At 38.2% G+C, this 22,124-nt stretch overlaps 1 protein-coding gene across 2 annotated transcripts in view; it reads right to left on the bottom strand.

Annotated features, from left to right (window-relative positions):
- The window catches only part of TBL1X (transducin beta like 1 X-linked), a 193,346-nt gene that overhangs the window by 79,618 nt on the left and 91,604 nt on the right, over positions 1-22,124 (bottom strand). Inside the window, exon 3 of one of the 2 annotated variants that reach the window (XM_059839727.1) lies at positions 9,075-9,182. The exons of the other annotated variant lie outside the window; for it this stretch is intronic. The gene's annotated coding sequence lies outside the window, so the exon portion shown is untranslated. The remainder of the gene's footprint in view (positions 1-9,074; positions 9,183-22,124) is intronic. 2 annotated transcript variants of the gene reach the window in all.

The raw sequence follows: 22,124 nt of genomic DNA, 5'->3' as shown, positions 1-22,124 counted from the left end.
TTCTGCTGCATAGCAACAGTGGTTTAAATCAATACAAACGGAATCTCATTTGTCTCCAATATTCTTGTGTCAAAATATTAGGAACACAAAACTTAATGATGCAGACCACTACCTATCAATGAGTTCTTAATGCTCCCTCTCCTGTGAAATCCTAACCCAAACCAGACTTAAGAGTCCAGAGAAAACATGTGCCAAGAGGCTGGACTCCAACAAAGCTGACATACTCTTTACCAGAGCTGCTGTATGCAAGGCAAGAGCATGCACTGATTACAGGACAGATGATCGAGCAAGAGGAGAGATGAGAGACAAGGGACCACGAAAGCTTTGGGAAGGATTGAAATAATATCCACAAGATAAATGGAAACTCAGTGTAAGGAGATTTTGCAAATTCTCAAAACACAATTTTGATGAAAAAAATTAATATAATATAAAGAAAGATGGTTAATTTATAGGAAAAAAATAGGATGAATAGCTGACAAATTTATATTTATATACAACTGGTAATAGTCAGTAACAGCAGGCTTAATACCAAGACTTTTTCCCCTAATTTTTTGATTTTGGCGACACTAGCTAATCAAACATCTATGGAGAAGAGAAATTCAGAGGATCCCCAGGCTTAGACCTCCCAGCCAGGGTTGTCAGACCACTCCCTCCTCCTCTTTCACTTAACTTCCCTGACCCAAGTGCATCCACTGATTTCATTCCTTGGAGCACAATTTTCACATTGATGGTATCACAAATAGCTTTGCTTCCTTAACTTTTGCTGCTCTGGCCTAGGGTTATTAAAGCATTTGTTACTTTTCTGTTTGTAATGATCTTTGCATAATTTTAAACATGTGCTTAATGGGGAGAATTTTCACTCTTTTAGCTTGCAAAGACTGTATATATTAAACAACTTCCAAAACATTATCTAATTAGGTTAAATTCAAAAGATTTGGACTTACTCTTAAGCAGATAATTTACAAAGATCTATCAGTTTCTAGAGAGAAATCAAATGCATGCATGCATTACAAGGAAAAGCAGCTTCTCCAGTTTACTACTAAACAATGATTTATCAACTCAATTGTTTAAAACAGAGTCATCCAGCTATGATTAATAGCTTGACAAAAACCTGGAGTTCTTTAAAAGAAGGGAAGAAAACAAAATATTGGAATGAAATAATTTATCTGGAAATGTTTGAGGCAATGTTTTGTGAAAACATGGCTGGAAAGACCTCATGTCATTCCAGATACTAAGTTTAGATTTAGTCATATTTTAACACAGCTGAACTTTTGACGTAAAAAATAATTTGCAAAAAAAAAAAAAAAGGGCATGAAACTAGAAGTGCAAAATGAGGTTATTGTTCTAAAACCTGATGTAATTTATTTTTAAACATGAGATTAATTTACATTTGAGGTCAAATTTTGAAGCAAATTATTGACCCTTAAATGACCAAAGATATTTAATATCTCTATTCACGGAATGGAAACACATAAGGAACAAGAAAACACACTGTTGTTTAAGGCCATATTGCAATGTTTATTCAAAAAGGTGTATTTCACCCTTCTTTTGTGCCAGTAAAAGATTTTTTTTTTTTTTTTAATAATGACGCTCTATTTTTAATATAGAGGAAAAGATTCCTCTCAATGTCAACTCCTTGCTATACCTTGACCTGGAACAGTATTTCTAAACTAGCAGTCCAGAAATTGCCAATAACTACTACAATAGGAATATTTTTTCATACAGACTGCTGTTTTCCTAATAGAATCAACTGCACTTAATGGGACATATTGAACTTGCATTTTGAGATAAACCTCTGAAAACATAAGGTTTCCTTGATGCATTTTGCAGTTTCAAGAGGCAGAATTGGTTACCAAAGGTAAAATTGCACTATGAAGCTGTAAAATGTGACTGTAAATAAATGTCATGTTTTGCACACTATATATTTTTCATAATTGCCTATTTAGACATAAGCACCACTAAATGTGTGACATATTATATATATATAAAATTAAAATATTAAAGACATTTGATATTTAGTGTAAATAGTTCAGCATAAAAGTTAAAGCACCATTTGAAGGCCAGTGACCTAAAGGGAAGTTTTAATTGTTTCAGCTTTTTCTAGCATCTCACACAAAGCTAACCTCAGGTTTTGCTAGGCACTTTATAATTCAATGAAGAGAGAAAATGTCTAGCCAGAGTCCTGGACTCACTTCAATCAGTAAGAAAGATGCCAGTGGCCTCAAACCAGCTATTACTGAAAAGGATGAGTACACAGTACAAACTGTTCAAAGCATTGTGTTTACAGAGAGTTCTCTGAGTCAGACCGGCATTCTTTTGTGTAGCAGAGAAACAAAAATATCTTATACTTTTAAAAGTATAAGATATTTCGTAATAAAAAAGTATATATAATTTTATATATATTTATAAAAGTATATATATATATATATATTTAAAATTAGTTTTACAATGTTGAATGTAATCTTCCTTTAAACATACAAACTAAAAAGAAAAATCTTTTTTTTTTATCAATCAATGAATGTAAAAATTATTAAGGTGAATCATTATATCCAGAAGCCTTGATTACAGGGGGAACTAAATAGAGACTAGAGAGAAATTATTTTACATTCTCTTGATCAGAGATATACAATCATGCTATAGATGAAGGCAGCTATGATTGATTATTCTGTTTATTAGGACTGCAAGCTGGTTAGATAAAAGGGAAAATTAATTTGTGCATGCATCAGTTGAACTAATCTTATTTAAACTGATTTAGGCTGACGATAAACACAATTCATGTTACAGACATTTGGGATGCTTGCTAAATCACATTGTAGCTCACAGAACAACCAATAAAAAATGTTAACCATTTCAGATATAACAAAAATCATAAACCCACTTTGTTCTGTTACAACAGAGATGTTTGGGAGAGTGCCTTCCCTGTCCCCCCAGTATTCTCTGAGTAGGTGCTCAATCTCCACATTAACCCAATCACCAGAACCATTTATTAGAAGATCCAGCACTACAGAACCCTGGCTAGCCAGCTCACATGTGAAGGTCTGAACACAGCAGAAATTATTCAAAGGCTATGGGCAAGTCAATAAAAGACTGTTTTGAGACCTACTGCAAAAATGGTGGTACTGGTGTAAAACCAGGCGTGCTGCAGCTGTTTGCCTCTGCTCCTTACCTGGAGTTCACTGTCCCTGACAGCTGAACCAGAGCTACACTGATCTCTTCTTGCATTCTTTAAAGTTGGAACTTCCTGGTCATTTTAAGATATTTCACTAAGAGCTGGCTGGGAATGGACTTTGCACTAAAAACAGTCAGGGAACTTGAGTGCTCTGCTTTTGCAGCTCAGGTGTGGGCTCTGTGATACCTTAAATCACCTCAGCTTTTTCTGTGGTGATCATTCACTCTTCAAATATGCCATTACAGACACTTTCCTAATCACTGTATTCACAGTTCTGAAAAAAATCAAGCTTGGACCAAGGTCCTTGATTACAAAGCCAAGTGTGAAGCTGTGATCTCAGTGCGAAAATAAAAACACAGTATCAGTGACGACCACGTTAGCAAATCCATTTTGATTAATTATACCTGAAATATCTCCAGTTTACACTGAAGAACGACACTTAACTTTCAACTCTACATTATGTAAACTTTTGAGAAAAAATAATGATTTTATTTCTCTTCATTTACAGCATTTAGTGTGACGACCAGACAGGAAAATACCAGGTGAAAATGTTCACAAGCTGCTTGAAGATGGAATTTCTTCTGAAATTAACTGATTTAAATCTGTATATTGGGCAAAATTTTCAGCATGTACTATGTATATAATAGTATGTTTATCCATCAATTATATTCATCCTCCATTAAATCAAAGAAGCTCAGATAGGAACAAGGTCATACAAAAATGTAAATGGAAATACAGATCCTGTGCATCTCCAAGGCTTAATTAACAACTTATTGAAAACACAATTATATTACCTGTCCTGTTTTCACTTGAGATGGCTGCTTGAGACATTCAAATTATTCAGGAGCATGTTTGACTAGACTGCCTGTAGTAATTCCATTTCTACAGCATGATGTGGTAAAATAATTCAGTTTAAAATAAAAGCTTTGTTTGAATCAACCTTTAAAAAGCAGAAAATCCTATTTGTCTTCAGAGGAAAACTGTCCTAGCTGTGTTTGGGAAGCACCTGATTTACTGCACTCACACAGTCCCTCATCAGAGGCAGGCTGCAGAAGGCACTGTATGTCCAGAACGTGCTACACACTCACTGTGTGCCCAGTGCCTGCACACTCAGTGTGTGCCCAGTGCCTACACACTGACTGTGTGCCCAGTGCCTGCACACTGAGTGTGCCCAGTGCCTGCACACTGTGTGCCCAGTGCCTGCACACTCAGTGTGTGCCCAGTGCTACACACTGTGTGCCCAGTGCCTGCACACTGTGTGTGCCCAGTGCCTGCCCACTCACTGTGTGCCCAGTGCCTGCACACTGTGTGTGTGCCTAGTGCCTGCACACTGAGTGTGTGCCCAGTGCCTGCACACTCAGTGTGTGCCTAGTGCCTGCACACTGAGTGTGTGCCCAGTGCCTGCACACTGTGTGTGCCCAGTGCCTGCCCACTCACTGTGTGCCCCGTGCCAGTCCAAAGAAACACACACCTGAGCTTCCCAGGAGTGCTGCAGCCCAAGCTGAATTCACTGACCTGGGTGTATTTCTGCAGCTCTGCCCAGACAAGCTGAGCAGCCTTTGGGTGGATGAAAAAGCATTGTTGCCCTGTGTGAAGTCTTTGCTGGGCAAACTCAGAGGAGCAGTTTTGGGCATGGCACAGTTCCACTTCCCCTCCTTGTGGCATGGTGTTTGCCCATCAAGGTATGAACCTTTCACTGCAGCTGGCACTCTAGCTGAACTAAATATATACTTATTAATGACTACAACAAAACCTGCCTTTTCCCACTTTGCATACTTCTTATTAGCACTTTCAAGTGACTGGCACGGTGGATGTGGTACAATAATGTGCTCTACAAATCAAATAGCAGAGTATGGGATTATCACAGTTCAGTCCTACAAGGTTTGAGCTAGGCCTTAAATAATCACCAGCTTAGTTTAAAAATCAAAGGATAAGGCATTTTGCCACCTCAATTTGCAATGCTAGCATCCTCTTTACTATCATTGAAAACCTTCCTTGAAACCTTAGCTGTTTTAAAGACAAAAGATTTAAAAAAAAAAAAGCAGCACAATAATTTTATTCCACCAGCAGTAGTTTGAAACTGTACTGAGTAAGAGAAAGGCTCAAAGCAAATATTTCAGAAGTTAGCCATGACTGGAATAGTAATTTCATCTCTCTACCACAAGCTGGGTCCTTGTTCCAGCTAGATATACTTTTTTCTGACTTAGTTGATAGTCTAAAAAGTACTAATTAATAGTTCATTAATAAAATCAGAGTTCAGTTAACCATGACTCACCAAGCAGCAAGAGAAGTACCAGGGAATATACAAATAAAACTCTACTTCAGCCATGAAACAGCCGCAAATTTAAAGAATGTTCATGTTCTTTTAAAATATGCTTATTTACAAAATATTATTACAACAGTTAACTATTTTTCAGTGAACAGTTATGATGCCATTAGACTTTTAAGAAAAACCACTCCCTGAATAGTTCATGTGTACACACTCGGGTGCAATATTATTTGATGGCAGCATTTGAGGAACGATGTTAGAAAACAAAATCAATACAGAGTTTATTAATTAAACCTCAGAATTATAAAGGATATTGTTTAAAAGCAGTTTGATTTTCTACTCCATAAATCTAACTGACTAATAAAATTATTTGGTGGGATCAGGTGCCAACAGTTATATTGCACAGGCATAGGGTACAAATCTCTGTACCCTATGCCTGTGCAATATAACTTATGAAGCTCTAAATAAATTGAAAAAAAAATTTAAAATTAGTAACTGTAAAAAAATTATAAAAGCTGTGTACAGAACAATATGCATGGGGGTATTATGGTACTTTTCTGAATCATGCATTTGCAAGCAAACTTTTTGCTTATAGTTTCTCTTATTTTCTTTGTATAAAATGCAGTGTTCTTCTTATGCAAAAAGAAGACATTCTTCAAAATAAGGTATGTCAATGCTAACTTATGGATAATGGAACATTCTTCTCAATCACACCAAATGAATGCTTCTGAAAAAATACTGTTCTGGAAATTTAAAAATAAAAAAGAACATTTTTTTATATTAATCTGTGCCTCTGCACTTCTACCAACAGTCACACCTTGCACTACCACATTTCATTTGTGATATTCCTAAACTGCACTTATTCCAAGCTCTTTGAACAACAGAAATCTGTTGATATGCTGATACATTTGAAGTACTTTCCACTACATCCTATCTATTTTATTCTTAAATTCAAAGTAACTAATTCATATAAGAAACATATAACTAGGAAAAGATGACCTGTTTATTCCTAGGTATCATGTGCATACACCTACCTTTCCTACTTTTTCAAACTGAACTTCCCCAAACTTTCATATTTTGACATCGAATTTCACCTCATCTCTTTGCTTTATTTTGCTTTTTACAAGGTTTTCTAGTCAAAATACTGTCATTCCCATAACATATCCCACATGATCCTGATAAAGCTGACCTCTTACCATTGTCACACCTATCAGACCAACAACAGTTAACAATACTGATCATTCTAACTGCTGGGGACATCTCCACTAAGAGCCAGACAAAGGTCTAGAAGATGGTTCTCTACATTATTAGCACCATTATTCCTCAAAATTATTGATAATTCAGGATGTCAAGGTCTTGAATTCATATAGACAACATGCTAGCAGAGCCCAGAAGGAAAGTACTCTTGCAATTTGAGATAAAGCAAACCACCAAACTGTATCAGAGAACTGGATGATCTGCTTAAGCATGTGTTTGTGAAACACAAAAAGAACTGTGAAGGTCATTCATCTGAGAGAAGTCAGTAGAAATGCCATGCAGTCAGTAGTAACTCATCAGGCACTCCCAAATTTAATTGCTAGAATACATATTGAATGCACAGGCCAGGAGAGTAATTACAATTTTGGTATTTGAAACAGTTTAGTTAATAGCAAGCAGGGAAGTTCATTAGCCTAGTAAACTAGGGAAAAAATTTGCACTTGGGAGAAAGTACAAGGGTAAAAATGTGCAGAGCTCTCACTTCCCCACTGCCACCAGGGACCAAAGGTAATGATTAAATAACCCAAAAAAGGCAACCTGTGGCAAAAAAAATCATACTCCCATTCTGGGTTAAGGGTGTAATTAGCTTGAAATACAGATTATACTTGAAAACCCAGTGAAGCTAATTCTAATGGGAAAATCAGGCTAAATGAAACAGCACAAGACCTCCAACCTGAGATTCATGTTTTGAAGGAATACAAACAAGGAATACACAAAAAACCCCCAAACAAGCAACATATACTAAGTAGAAGAAAAGCATTTTTAGGGATAAGGAGGCTGTTAGTAACCAAAATGAATGTTAAAAGTCAACTTTAAATTAGTACACTGCGATAGTTTGTGCCTTAAAAGTGTTCAAAATGTTTGTGAGAGGATCATTTCAATGATGCTAATTTTCAATACATTTTGGAGCACCAGAGAAATTCAGTAAGACTGCTAGCATTTTTTGCTAATGGTTGAGGATGGTAAGCAGTATGATCTCAGTAATTATAGAGCTCTATGCCATTACTAATCTCAGGCAAAATAACCATTGAACTTCCAAAGGATAAATTCACTGGGAAATTATATGAACAAAACTGACGCCAGTCAACACCATTTTACAGAAATTTGCTACACAAAATAGAGATTTTATTTAATCATCTGATATAGTTGCAAACTCTGGTCAGCAGATGTTATTCCATAAATGAAACACACAGACTTTTAAATGGTATTTACCTTACAGCCACACAATACTCGGAGTAAGAAATTATTATCAGTATCATGAGATGTGATTAACATATGAAAAAGTAGCTGTTACCAGGAAATAACAATTGAAAAAGTGCTCTACATTCCTCTAACAAAATCATCCAGTACTTACTCAATACTATTTAAGAGTATCATCAATGATACAGAAGTAAATACTGTTGATGGCAGTAATGGCACAAAAATTGTCAAACTGGTCAGTAAAGGTAGCAAATTGTTATCCAGCATAATACGGATTTCTTTGTCTGATGGGCACAGTGTATTACAGCCAAGTGGACTTATGTAGGAAGCAAGAAACAATGCAGGTAATACCCAGAAAACAGTGCAGAGAAGCCAGAGACTTAGGAAATACATACAATCTTAATGGCACAGAAACAACTCAATACAAATGACAGTGAAGCCTGACAACAAAAGGAAGTAATCAACTTCCCACACATGTAAGTGCATAAGACCAGAGATACTACCCTAGCCAACAGCATCAGTGGTACTGGAGTAGTGAATATAGCTCTATAGTGTCTGCACTGTTTTCCCAAAATGGCAAACATCTTGTTCTTTCTCCATTATTCACAAAAAAAGAGGAAGAATTCTGTAAATCCTTAAGATGTTAACCAGAATGCCCCACATGCTGCTATTAGCACAGAAACTCACGTGGAAAGAGCACAGCAGCGATTTGAAAATGCTCCAGAGAACCAATGAATGTTACACGAACAAGAAGCTGTCTCTGAACTACTGCAGGACAATAGGATTGCTCAGACCACAAGTTCCAGCTTGGGCAGTAGTGATGGTGGAGTAGGTACAGTGGCACGACAGGTCTTACTGTTGATATGTTTTGGGGTTATTTCCTACCATAGCAATTACTTAAGACCAAAGCCACTTAAAGAATTGTACAGTATTTCTTTGTTTTGCTTCTTCAATCTGTATCTTAAAAACCAACCCTGAACAAATGCAGACTTTTTGTCAAATGCATCTGCTCAAAAGAGCTGGACTGTCACAGGTTTAAGTGACAACACTGGTGGGAGTCCATCATCACCTGTGTGCACAGGGCCTGACTGCCTGGGTGGCTTCACCAAGGAAAAACCTGACAGGACAGAAGTGGCACACCATAGGTGAGCTCTTATTTGGTGATTCCTTTTGGCTTACCTGGTCGTGAGACCCTTGAGCTGCTGAATGCTGCTCCTCGCAGGCTGCTGTCCAGAGTCTGGGGGTTTGAGTTACCATGGAGATCACTGCAACTGACACATGAGGGGGCTGCAACAGAGACAGGGGCACCCGTCAAACCAGTGTCCATCACCTCAGCAAAACACAAGCACTTGACTCCCTCTGCTTCTGGCATTCGCCAAGGTCTGAGCTCCCAGATTAGGAGCTTCAGCTGAACTGTAAAGGGAAAGAACCCAACAGCCATCATGAAAAGAATTAGAAAGGTGAGGGCAGTCCCCAGTGACACACAGTATTTGAGCACTTTGCAAAGCCATGCACTTTTTCAGGAGCTTGGAAGAATTCAAATATACCATGAGCTTGACTCAACAATTTTCAGCCCCTCTGGTCAAGTATAACAGCAGCAAGCAATCCACCCAAGAGCCACTGCTGAGCACAGGACTGGAACGGCAGCGTGCTGCCTCAGAACAGTGGGACACACAAAATGCTCCCTCAGAGAGCCTCCAGTGGGAAACTGATGGAGCATCACCTCTGTGCAAGAAATAAGTAGGCAAAACAAGTCACCTTCTTGAATGTTCTTGGGGCAAGGCTGAAGGCAAGCATTTATGACAATCAAACATGAAAGACAGCCTGGCATTCATCTGCAATAATAAACCTATCTGGAGACTTTTCCAAGCCTGCCAACAAGCACGATGAGTAAAGCCTGATTTCTTATTGCCTTTCTCATTCAAGCACCACATACATCGACTAGCTTCTTATTCTTCCATTTCAAGCTTTAGGTCTTATGCTCAATTTTTGTCTACATAATTTAATAATTAAATGCTGTAAAGTGAAATGAGATAGCCATAGGAGACTTTTAAAATTAATTATCCTCTTCCACACAAATGTCTGACAGCTTTGAAAACTATTGTCCTGGTTTTGTCTGGGATAGGGCTCATTTTCTTCCCAGCAGCTGGTACAGTGCTGTATTTCAGACTCAGTATGACAGTAATGTCAGTAACACAGTGATGTTTTAGCTGTAGGTGAGCAGTGCTCACACTGAGTCAGGGATTTTCAGTTTCCCATGCTCTGCCAGTGAGCAGGTGCACAAGAAGCTGGTGGGAGCACAGCTGGGACAGCTGTCATGGTGTGGCCAATCCATGCCATACAATGTCACAGCCAGCATATGAACTGGGGGGAGCTGGCTGCGAGCAGCCATCAGCAGGCAGTGAGCAATTGTATTACTCACCACTTGTCCTTTTTGGGCTTTATTTCTCTTTCTTGGTTTGTTATCTCCCTTTTAATCATTATTATATTTATTAATATTACAATTATATTATATTTTACTTATTAATTACTTATTTCCATTATTAAACCCATCTTATCTCAACACACGGGTTTTACTTTTTTCCTCCCCATCCCAGTGGAGTGAGTAGGGGGATGGAGCGAGTGGCTGTGTGTGGTACTTAGTTACCAGCTAAAGTTAAACCACAACAACTATTCATTAAGTATAATTTTATGATGCAATCAATTTAATATATAACATATTTGAACACATCATCAGGAAAAGCTTACATAAATCCAGTTCTAATTCTCAGTCTGTAGTACTACAACATGTTCTCATTTACTTCATTGTGATATAAATACACCATCTAACCAAATACAATAGTCACTTCAGAAAGAGTTACATCTATCCTAATCAAAGGTGAATGACTACACAAGGGACAACACTTGCCTACTGAAGCATCCCAAACTATTTGCAATACATCAGCTGGACATTTACAGTTTTTCTGAGTTAGTCTACTGAATGCATATAAATCCTCATCTATGTGGCTACATATCTAACCACCTAATTCTCAGATGGCATTCTGAGTTGACTGTTCTCATCTCTCCAGCTCATCTTTTTTTTTTTTTTTTCTTTCCAATTATAGAATCATTGACTGGCTGGGGTTTGAAGAGACTTAAAGATTATCTCATTCCAACCCTCCTGCCATGGTCAGGGACACCTCCCACTAGACTTTTTTCCTCCCCATCCCAATGGGGTGAGTAGGGGGTTGGAATGAGTGGCTGTGTGGTACTTAGTTACCAGCTAAAGTTAAACCACAACAACTATACATTAAGCATCATTTAATGACATAATCAATTTAATATATAACATATTTGAACACATCATCAGGAAACCTGGACCATCCAACCTGGCCTTGAGCACTGCCAGGGTTGCAGCACCAACAAGTTGTCTCCCATCTCACTTTTCCTGCAAAGCGTGTTAAGTTTAGGTAAAATACAATATACTCAAGCAGCATAACTGTGTGTAAATATAAAATCTGAAAATCCAAGCAACAATTAGAGGATTTCCCATGCCTTATGGGAAAATTTTTAAGAGTATTATTACAATAAAATTATCTCTATTCAATACCCCTACATTATGCTATGCAACAGTAAGTAACACGTACTGAGGCTGCTCTCATGTGAAATAGCAGGGAAATAACTGGCTCATCTGGAATGAAGGCTTCTGCAAGATTCATGGAGTTTAAAGGACGCTGCAGAATACCAGATACTCCTACTGTAGCACTGTGGATAAATCAGGGTTATTGAAGAAGTTCTATTAATGCTTTCTGTCATAATTGTGAACTGGTTGGGTTATGTTTTCATTTGTTCTGTTTACAAATCTTACAAACTGGATCATGGGTGGTTTCTATCAGTGACAGAATCACTCAAAGGCTATTCATCTGGCTATAATGCTGGAGAGGCAGGAGGCAGCAGGGCAGGCAGCAATGCTAACACAGGCTGGAAGAGATAATCACATCCTTTGATAAGGCCAGCTTTGGTTACCTTGCAAGACAACTTTTTGGCAAATACCAGCTCTAACTGAAAAAATGAAAAGTAAAGTGAAAGAGACATATTGGAGGCAAAAAGATGTGATTATTATAATTTTATTACCTGTAAGTGTCAGTGAGGCTTAAAATTTACACATCACCTCTGATGACTGGGTTAGAACATACATATATTGATAATTACAATAATCATATGGTATCATATGGCCCTACCCACAATGTTTTACTCAACAATGAGAGTTTCTCCAAATCCAATTTCATACAGAAGTAAATACTAATATGAGATTTGAAATAAACAGCAGGCAAAGACAAAAATGTTCCTTTTAACATTCGTTTGTAATATTAGCATTACAACCTATAATTACTTACAGTAGGATAAGTAATTCACAATTTACGAAGAAATTGAAAAATAATCCATCACCAGAGATCACAGAATACAGCTGCAAAAGTGATGAGAACAGGGTACAAAGTACTATTATATGAAATATCTGGAGAGTTCCACTGGTATAGTTTATAACAAAAAAAAAAAAAAAAAAGATGATCCTAAGTGATTACATCACCTAAGTATTTTCCTTGGGAGAATATACCAAGCACCAACTGGCTTGTTAATCTAGTAAACAGTTTGCAGAAAACAAATCAGCATCTGGAAGTTGACAAGAAGTTCAAATGAGAAATAAAGCACATGCTTTCCATCACCTGTGACTAACCATTAGTGCAACTATCCAAAGGAGAATGCAGAGATTCTTCACCGGTTGATGCCAAACTTTAGTGGAACTTTCCCAGAAGACGAATTTTTGTGAAAACACAAGACATCCCGCAGTCATACAAAAGTTACTCTGTTCCATACAGATAGACCAAGTCTGCAATACAGAGAAAGGGAGCCTGGGTGCTGTAGCCATCCTTTCCTGCTCATAAATTAAATATATTATGATGAAAACCAATTTTCTGGTTTTGTAACTAAAGCACTGGGTGGTGATGAGCACTGTGCATGCTGAGCTGCTGGTGCCAGCAAACACTTAGTGACACACATACAAAGTGAGAGAGGGAGTGTGTGTTCAAGCCACGTGGAGTCACACAACTACTGCCATCCTTCCAGAGACAGGTGGGCTAACTTCTGCTGGAATAACACTCTGACTTCTAACTTAGGAAGCTTACTCTGTCCCCCATGAGATGAAAGGACTCAGTCACAGAAGAGTGGCAGCAGGAGCTCTCTTCACAAGGGTCACTTGGGGCATCAGTCAGATGACTGAAGGCAGGCAAGACAAATGATGCTCTCTCAATCTGTGCAGGGAGCAATAAACACAGTGCTTCATGTTATTAACTACTTGCCAGTCCTGTCCCTGTGGACAGTAAGCTTTCTGGGCAGAAAAACCTTCTTAGTGTGGTATTTCAGTGGGTTAGCCAAGCAGTTCCCCATCTCAGCTAACATCCAGGAGCTGCTGTGGCCTCACAGCAGTTTGCTCACAGCTCTGTCCCTGCAACAGCAGCCTCACTGAGGGCACACAGGTAACATGGGCTTCTTGCAAAGGGACAAAGGAAGAAGAAAAGGAAATAAAACCAAGTTATGGCCTAAAGGCTACACTGGTGTCACAGTGAGCAAGCTTAAAAATTTCACCCCTTTAGCAAAAGATAGGAAAGTTATTGGATGTCTTAATTTAGCTAGCATTGGTGCTGTTGCTAATCTATGCCTTGGGCTGCTAAGTGTCAAGAAATGTAACTATGTTTAAATATCAACCAGAAATAAAAGTTTAAAAAATTCTTTCCTTTTTACTAATTGTACATCTGGTACACAAGGTTTGACTTTGGATTTGCACTATGTTTGAAAACACATTAGTCAACCCAAGCAAACACTTCCCTTGATCTCCTTATCTCTCAGCCCCTCCATTGGACACAACCTCTGTGAAGCAAATCTATGGAAAACCCTGGCACCACTTCCCACGTGGGCAGCTGATGAATGAAATAAGTCACCACCCGCCCTGTGTCTGTCCCCAGTGCCAGCTTAGCTTACAGAGAAGCACTGAGGTCTTTCCTGCCCTGGCCAGGGCAGGGCAGAGGACCAGCCCCGTGCCAGGGACAAACTGCACAGCACCATTGGCACCGAGGAGCCAATGAAGGGATGTTCCTTAAAGGAAGGCTGAATGTGGTGCTGCCCTTTGTGGGGCACAGACCAAACAGTGCATTTATCCTCTGCTTCACACGTAGATTTCCTTTTTCAGGCACCTGAGGGACTTTAGGAAACTGAAACTGGGGGCCAGATTTATAGGAGGCACTTGAAATTAGTGGCTGCGCAGGTGGCTGGGGTAAGGGCACATAAACAGTACAGTTGTTTTACTCTTTAATTAAACTTGGAATAATCAGTCACATCATTTTAGATGATGTTCTAATGACTTCTACTCAATTCCTCTAAATACATTTAGCTGCTTAATATTTTTCCAATCTGATTTCTGTTTAAGTACTATTTCTGCATAGTTTCAGATAAATAATTTCATTTCTTTTTACAAAACAATACAGATGAGGAGAAACCAAACCACTGCCATTACTATCCTATTTCAGCATATTTCTCTTAACTCTTTCATAATGAAAAAAATATTAACTGGGTAACTAATTTATTATCCCACTCCCTTTGGGCCTTTAAAGGCACAGGAAAGTTTAAATGCTAAATAGGCCATCTTCAAAAGACACTGAATTCCAAAAGCAGGGACTGCATTATTTCTCTGGGAAAGAAATGCAGGATACCTAGTGTACAATATTTTGCTCTCTTTCAAATTGATAAACAGCTTCAACATTTTCAAACTACTCCTGGTGGAGTAGAGTATACTATACTGTACTATACTATACGGAAGTATACCATGACTGTACAGAAGACTATAACAGGACATCATAAATTATGCAAACCTTCTGCAAAAAATAACCTAAAAGGCATTTTCTAAAACAATTTCTAAAAAGTGTACATTTCAACATTCAAGAGAAGAGAACATTTCAACATTCAAGCTCCTGGCGATGTGCTGGGGTTTTAGTTTCTTTATGGATTAACATAATGTATAAACACAATCACAGCAGAACAACCCCAGCTGTGGCTCCCATGGGGCAGGACCAGCAATTTGTGTGTACAAGGATCGTGGATAACACTGCAGACACATGGAGCAGAAAGCAGGACCATCATCTTCAGCACAACACAACACAATGTGCTGGGCTGCTCCATCATGTTTCCAATGAGTACCTATGCACTAGATCTGCAATCTCTGTTCAGAAAAACCCACACAATCTCTGAATATTAATGAATTTGCCCTAAGGTCTTACAGAGTAAATAAACCAGTTTATGTCTTGCTATGATAAAAAATTCCTGCTGTAGACACTTATGTATCTATTATTGCCCCACAGCTGCTTCTTCTAAAGGAAGCTATGAGAGATTGTTTTATTTTAAATATACCATAGATTAATGCCCAGATTTGATGAAGTAAAGTCTAGAGTCAGTTAGAAATCTGAAAATCAATGCTAAAAATAAATATTCATTAAAGTACTAGTGCAAAAAGCTTCCCCATGGTAGTATCTCAGCCAAAGCAACAAAAATACCCTCAGAAATAACCCACATCTTCCCACAAAAACTTAAAATACTTAAGCCTTGAAAGCCTTTCCTCAGGTGCAACTCACAGAGCCTGGGCTGCCCCTTTGAAGCAAGCCTCTCAAGGGAAAACAAAACAGCAGGTGGAAACTCTTCTCATGTTTCATCTTAACTAACTCTGTCGAAACTAGTGGACATCATGAAATTAAGAATTTCAGAAGCACTGTCTCGGTAACTTGGCTATATCATGCTACCCCTTTTACAAGACAAATTAACTCTTCACAGCCCAAGCAGTGACTCAATCCAACCAGTCTTGGAGCCAGACTGGAATTGACAGCAACAATTCTCAAAATCATCTACCACTGTCAGCACTTTGCCTGCACAGACACTTTGACAGCTTTAGCTTTTTTCTGCTTCAGCTGTGTATTTGAGTGTAGAAGATATTTTCTCTATCACATGTAAGAGTTTCACAGGAGACACATGAGTTATCTACCATTATTTTATAGACCAGAACTTTCAGTGCTAATAATGGATTTATGAAAAGCTTGGCTGTCAGCAACCAAACCCAGCACCAAGACTGGAAATGCTCACTGCTGTAAGAGGACTTTTTGCAGTACATGGCCAGATTCACAGGTGCTGTGGCCAACAACACAGCAGTTCTGATACTCTTGTTATCAGAAAGACATGTGAGTATCAAATAGCACAAGATTTATCCTACCAACCCCCAGGCAAGCCAAATTTCATTCTTCTAATTAACAAGTACAGATTTCAAAAAAACCAAACCCCCAAACTGCTCTCTTGACAGTAACTCATGAGATTTCTGCTGAACTTTTTAAACATGAAACAAACCCCACAGTCTAGGACTGTTGTGATGAAATATAAAGAAAGGAGTTTAATTATTAATTTTGTGATAGTGCAGGTAGGTGGGAAAGAATTATCCCTTTCAGAAGCATTGAACTGTAATACTCTCATTTGCCTATTCAGCTCTACCTCAGGCAAAAGCAAAGAGGAAGAAACAAGAAAGAAGAAATGCAGCCTCGTCTGCACTGCCCTAGCAGTCACCATTACCAGATTTAAAAGCGAGTGCAAGCTTAAAAAGAAAACCACACGATTTTGATGAATTCCTGTAACTTTTGCCCTGAGTAGATCTGGCAGCCTAAGGTAAGGAATGAACTCTGAAGTCTTTGGCCCCCAGTTGTACAAATACTACACTGCTTTCAGCATGCACACCTTGGAGGTGCCCAACTGCAGAGCACTACACTGAAAGGATTTGCTGTTTTCCATGTCTGAATGACCCAAAGCCTGTAGAGTTTTCCCAAGGTGCATCAGTAAGGAGAACTGCAGCTCATGGCAAAGACAGAGCCAGTACAATTCTCTTAAACAAGGTTTAACATGTGTAGCCAATATAATCAGTTTTGTTGCGGGTTAGGTGTAGCTTCCAAGAAATTTTGAAGGTCCATGGGCACCATGGTAATACAATCTTGATGCTGCAGAGGCATCAATAAACACTGCAGGGTCAGGCTTTAGGAGAAATTACTGCAATCAGCTTTGGAGGAGCAGAGATGGCAGGTACTTTGGACATGGGCATGGTGCTAGAGGAGCAGCTTGTCCCTGAAACACCTTTTGAAACTTCATCTTGGGTGGAACCTCAGTTACACATCACATCACTGTAACAAGATGTATATATATGTGATAATTAATATATTTAAGTCACATTTTCCTCCTTACATTATAGCAATTGTATGAAATGCTCTAGGCTAGAAGTTGCTGAATCAGGAAATGGATCAGAAGCGAACTAAAATGCCTTTCTAGTTATTGATTCCTGCTCTCTGTTTCATGTCAGTTTCCTAGAATCCATCCAACAGAAGCACGAAAGGGTAATGAGTTTCTGAACCCACACTCTAATAGTGCACACTGCATCAAAGCTTTCAGTAATTGCCTGGATGCTGCTTCCCAGCAGTACTAAACAACTTAAATATAATTAGCTGGAAGCCCTATGGGCTTCATTTCCCCACTGGAACACCTCTTACACTAATCCATTTATCAGGCTGACAGATGACTGAATCACTGGTGCTATGGACCCATTGTGTAATATTTCTCAACCCCACATCCTGGTTTGTGCTTTATCTGGTACATTTTTGCAAAGGAAAAACCAGTGTTAAGAGTGGGGAGAGAAAGAGACATATAGCACACTCATCTCTTCCCAGTACTGACCAATGTTGTTTGATTAGCCCACTAAGTATAAAATGCTGGAGCTATCAGGCAGAAAACGAAAATTAAATGTATGCACTACGGAAATATATGATGCCAAAAATAATAGGGAAACACAAAAATATTGAAAAGACTTTTGGAAGTTTTCCAGCCATTCTGAAGTTTCAAGAGAGGTTTGCATAAGAGGACAATTTTCAGCATATCCCCCTGAGGATGGCCTGACTACAGCTGTTGAGCTAAAATTTCTTCATCCTGCTTACTTCTTGTACATCTTTCTGAACAAGAGGTGACAAAAGACATTTTAAAGCTGTCTAGAGTTATACTGAATAGACATGAACTGAACATCATGCTGCTACATACCTATACACTTTGCAAGCTGTGAGAGAATTCTCATAAAAGTACAAAAAATATTTATTTATTTTCTTGGGCAAAATTTTCTAATGTTGTAATGAAACCCATTTTATCCCTGTGACTTAATTTCAGACAGATTTCAATAAGTGGACCTCTGCAGAGGCTGAAATGATAAGGAGCCAAGGTCTTCCAAACTGTGCCAGACTGTGGAAATGAAGCAATTGTAAAAATGCTAAATTCTCATCAAATTCTTTAAAATTACTAAAAAATTACCCTAGGATGCTATATGCTTGTGCTTAGAAGTTGTGGGAGAGGAAACAAAAAGCAACAAAGCTGGTAATGACCCGTAAGAAAGAAGGTTTTAAAAGGTGCCCTTCTTCTAGATCCATTAAATTGTGGTCAATAACCCCCACATTCTGGCTTGGAATCACAGGATCCAGCTACAGTAGTAGCACTGTTTCATTGTTTATTTCCTCTGATGTTCTCATCATGGACACAGAAAATACTGATGTTGAAATACAATAAAACAAGAAACTTGTACTTCTTGTACTCCACATAAGCCTAAACAATGGGCTTGTAATAAAGCCAACAGCTAACATACAAAAATTCTCTTAAAAGTGGTACCACAAGTTAAAATTAACTGTGGACATCAGTCTGAATTCAAAGACTAAATAGAAAAGCTATACTTGAACTTTTAACAATGAAATAGGTAAGTAAAAATATATTCAGTGATGGGACTGACTTAGGGGGTGAATCAAGCAGCTGCAGCAGGATGAGGTACAGCCAGCAGTTCTTGGGAGCAGCACCAACCTCAGAGCGAGGCCAAAAGGAACAGCAGCTACTTGGATATAACTTGATTTTCAAAAATGCAATCACAGGTCTTTACACCACCTGGTAAAGTACTAAGCAGGTTATTAAATACTGAGCTGCTTGAGATTTCTTCATGTGAACCCCAGAGCAGAAATCTCAGTTTCACATGAACTCTCCACCCACTCCTTCCCTCCGGCCTGAAACTGGAAAACTCATCCCAGAGACACTGACACTTGCACATCAGCCAGTCAGCTTGCCTGTCACTCAAAGACAGCCCCTTCCTTCCCAGCCTCATCCTCTCTGTTTAGTGTATTTTCTACTCCCACAAAGGGCAGACAGCATCCTGAGCAAGGGTTGCCCCAAACCATACACTTGTCAGTCACACTTCCACATGAAATGCAGAATTTCTCACTCCTGTTAACAAATACTCCTTTGAAATGCAGTGGGACTGAGCAGAGCAAACATCAGATCTAACCAAAAGAACATTCTGCAGTAGAAAATGTAAAAAAAAAAAATCTTCTCCTGTTTTTAGTCATCTTTAATAAAACAGATGATGGTCCTGAATTTCCTAACTAGGAATCTGTCTTTGCCAGGCAAAGAATGAAACATTGCCTTCATTTGTGTGCTTCATGAAGAAACTTGCCATACTGTCAGTGAAACTGAATTTCCTGGGTACTAACTCTGAGAAAATTTTTAAATTCTTGAGGTAAATACTATCTCTTTAAAGCACTGTCAAAATTATTATATATACAGATTCTTCCCTATAAATCAGGGGCAAATGCAGAGCAGCTTTATATTTAAATAGCTGCACACTGCATTCTCAAGGTCTTTTAATAGAAGCAGCAAAGAAGAGTTTGGGGAAAAGAGGAATCATCTAAGAATGAAACAGCTGGAGCCACAGTCCACTGACATCCATACTTTGTATGGTAGAAAGGGTACACTTGGAAGGACATGCCATGTTAAGCAGTCAAATGCAAAAATCCATTGCATTTTAGGAGTGCAAATAACTGCCTGTCCTAAAAAGCACAGCAGAAGTGACCTAACACATTGATCTACAAAAGGAGCACCCTTTGTAATATGCATTTGAAAAATTATTTTTTTAGTCAGTAATTATTGTCTTTAGCATTGGAAAGATAATGAATTTTATTGAAAGACAATTTCTGTGCAGTCTCTATTTTTGTAGTCCTGACTAGATCAGACCTAGAATAGCCATAACTAACCCCAAAGCTGGCCCTGCTTTAATCTGGGTGTTGGACCTTCTAAAGTCCTGAATTATCATAGGATCCTACAGTGAGAATCTCTTGATACTAAAATCACATATGATTGTTGTGCTATTTACATAGAAAATAGGAAGTTTAATAAAAACCACCAGGGCACTAACTTGCATATTGAATCCAGGCAGATCCAAGGCCTTAAAGATACCAAATGTGAGGCATTCCTTCTGATCATATAAAGCTTATGCTGGCTAAGCAACTATAACAAAGCTAAGACTGATGATTAAAGATACAGAATGCTTTTGTTACACTGCAGATTCTCTTTCACCATTACATTTTCCTTTTACCTAAACCACTGTAGAGATATAGGAGTACAAACTATTCATATTAATTAAATTACAGTTTAGTGGTATGTATGTGAATTTTAATCTACCCCCAATTAAAATGCAGGACAGATTAATAGGTTATACTGTCTGGATATGAAAAATGCAGCTGAGAATACTGGCTAGAGAAATATACTAAATTAAAAAAAGAGAAGGAATATTAAATCATCTGCAGTAAACATGGCTGTGAAAAACAGAGCATTTCAAAAGATGTGGATGAAGTAACAGCTCAATGAACATCACACAGACTTGGTGGTAAAGAGCACTCATCTGAGGAACCCAGTCCTCGGACTTGGTCGGTAACACAGGTAATTTCAACGCACTGAAACTTTCTAATAAAATATTTTAAGAGTCAGCAGCAGAAGTGAAATTTCAGGGAAAACTCCCTTCAAAATTACCACCTGCATGTTAGAGAAAATAACTTTGATAAATTTTGGTCCTGTTGATTTGTTACTCTGATTAACCTGATGGTTGATAGTAGCTGGCTCATCATTATTTGCCATACAGGAGTAAATGGGTATCCACATCTCTACACTGAGACAAAATTCACCTCTTTTGATAGCACATATGACAATTTTGACCAATATACATGTTAGAAAAGTTTGTTTATGCAAAAAGATTAGCATAAATTCCTTTAATGAATTCAGTAAAAGATTATCTCTCAATATACCTACATTCTGTGCTTTAATGCAATTCTGACACCATAAATGGTATGACCGATTCATCTTTGCTTTTTTTGCTTTCAAGTTTCTATCTGCTTCAAGAGGTATTTAGCTAATGAAGCTCACAGATTTACAATGATTCTTTAGACTACTTCATTGAAGGAACACACAGAAAGCATGCTCAATATCTCAGTATTAGCAACTGGTTATCCAGGCCATTCGGTGAATACATCGTTCTACTTCATGGTATGTTCGCATATAGTAAAGTTCCTCAAGTATTTTCCAAAGCCATGATGAAAAAAATCTGCATCAAGTTTCAAAACTCTAATAAAATCAAATCACATAACAAAACAAAACAAATGCAAAACCACACCAAATTCTGAAAATTCAACTAATTAGTTAAACTTGTTGAGGAAGGAGGAAGGACTTTTGAAATGCACAAAACTGCAAAGCTAAGTTGCTTTCCTTCTCCCTGAAGCTTCCTCAGCCTTGCTACTCCAGCATTAGGGTCCAAAGGCACTGATCCTGTTGCTGCAAATGTCATTTCTTGAAAACTTGCAAGGAGCTCAAAAGTGGAAAGGGGAAAAGGCTTTTATTACCTCCATCAATGTGAAGTATCTCACAGCATTTAATGCTTACCTGTGCACTAATGTTTCAAATAAATACATTTAGGTCTGTTCAATGAATAGTAGGTCTGTTTTTTGAAATGCTAACTAATAAATAAAGAACACCTGAAAGTCATACAGATCAGAGCAATAATTCAAATTGCAGTGCAGACTATTCATATTTGTATATATACATGTATGCCCTAATACAGTACTACACCTTCATGTACATTTATATCACTGAACTTTATGCAGACAGTATGTGATGTTACTTATAGTCAGCATTAAAAGGTGATTTTTCCCAGGGTCTCAGAAGTACAATTGCCACTGACTTCAAAACAAAAGGGAAGCAGCCTGCAGTTCTGGAAACCTGTCAGTCTTTTCATCTTGCAAGCTAAACTCTCCTTCTGCAAATTGAGAAAAC

This window comes from Haemorhous mexicanus, chromosome 2, assembly GCF_027477595.1.
Source record: "Haemorhous mexicanus isolate bHaeMex1 chromosome 2, bHaeMex1.pri, whole genome shotgun sequence".
Lineage (NCBI taxonomy): Eukaryota > Metazoa > Chordata > Aves > Passeriformes > Fringillidae > Haemorhous > Haemorhous mexicanus.
The sequence above is the reverse complement of the archived record's forward strand: the minus strand, read 5'-3'. Positions and strand labels throughout refer to the sequence as shown.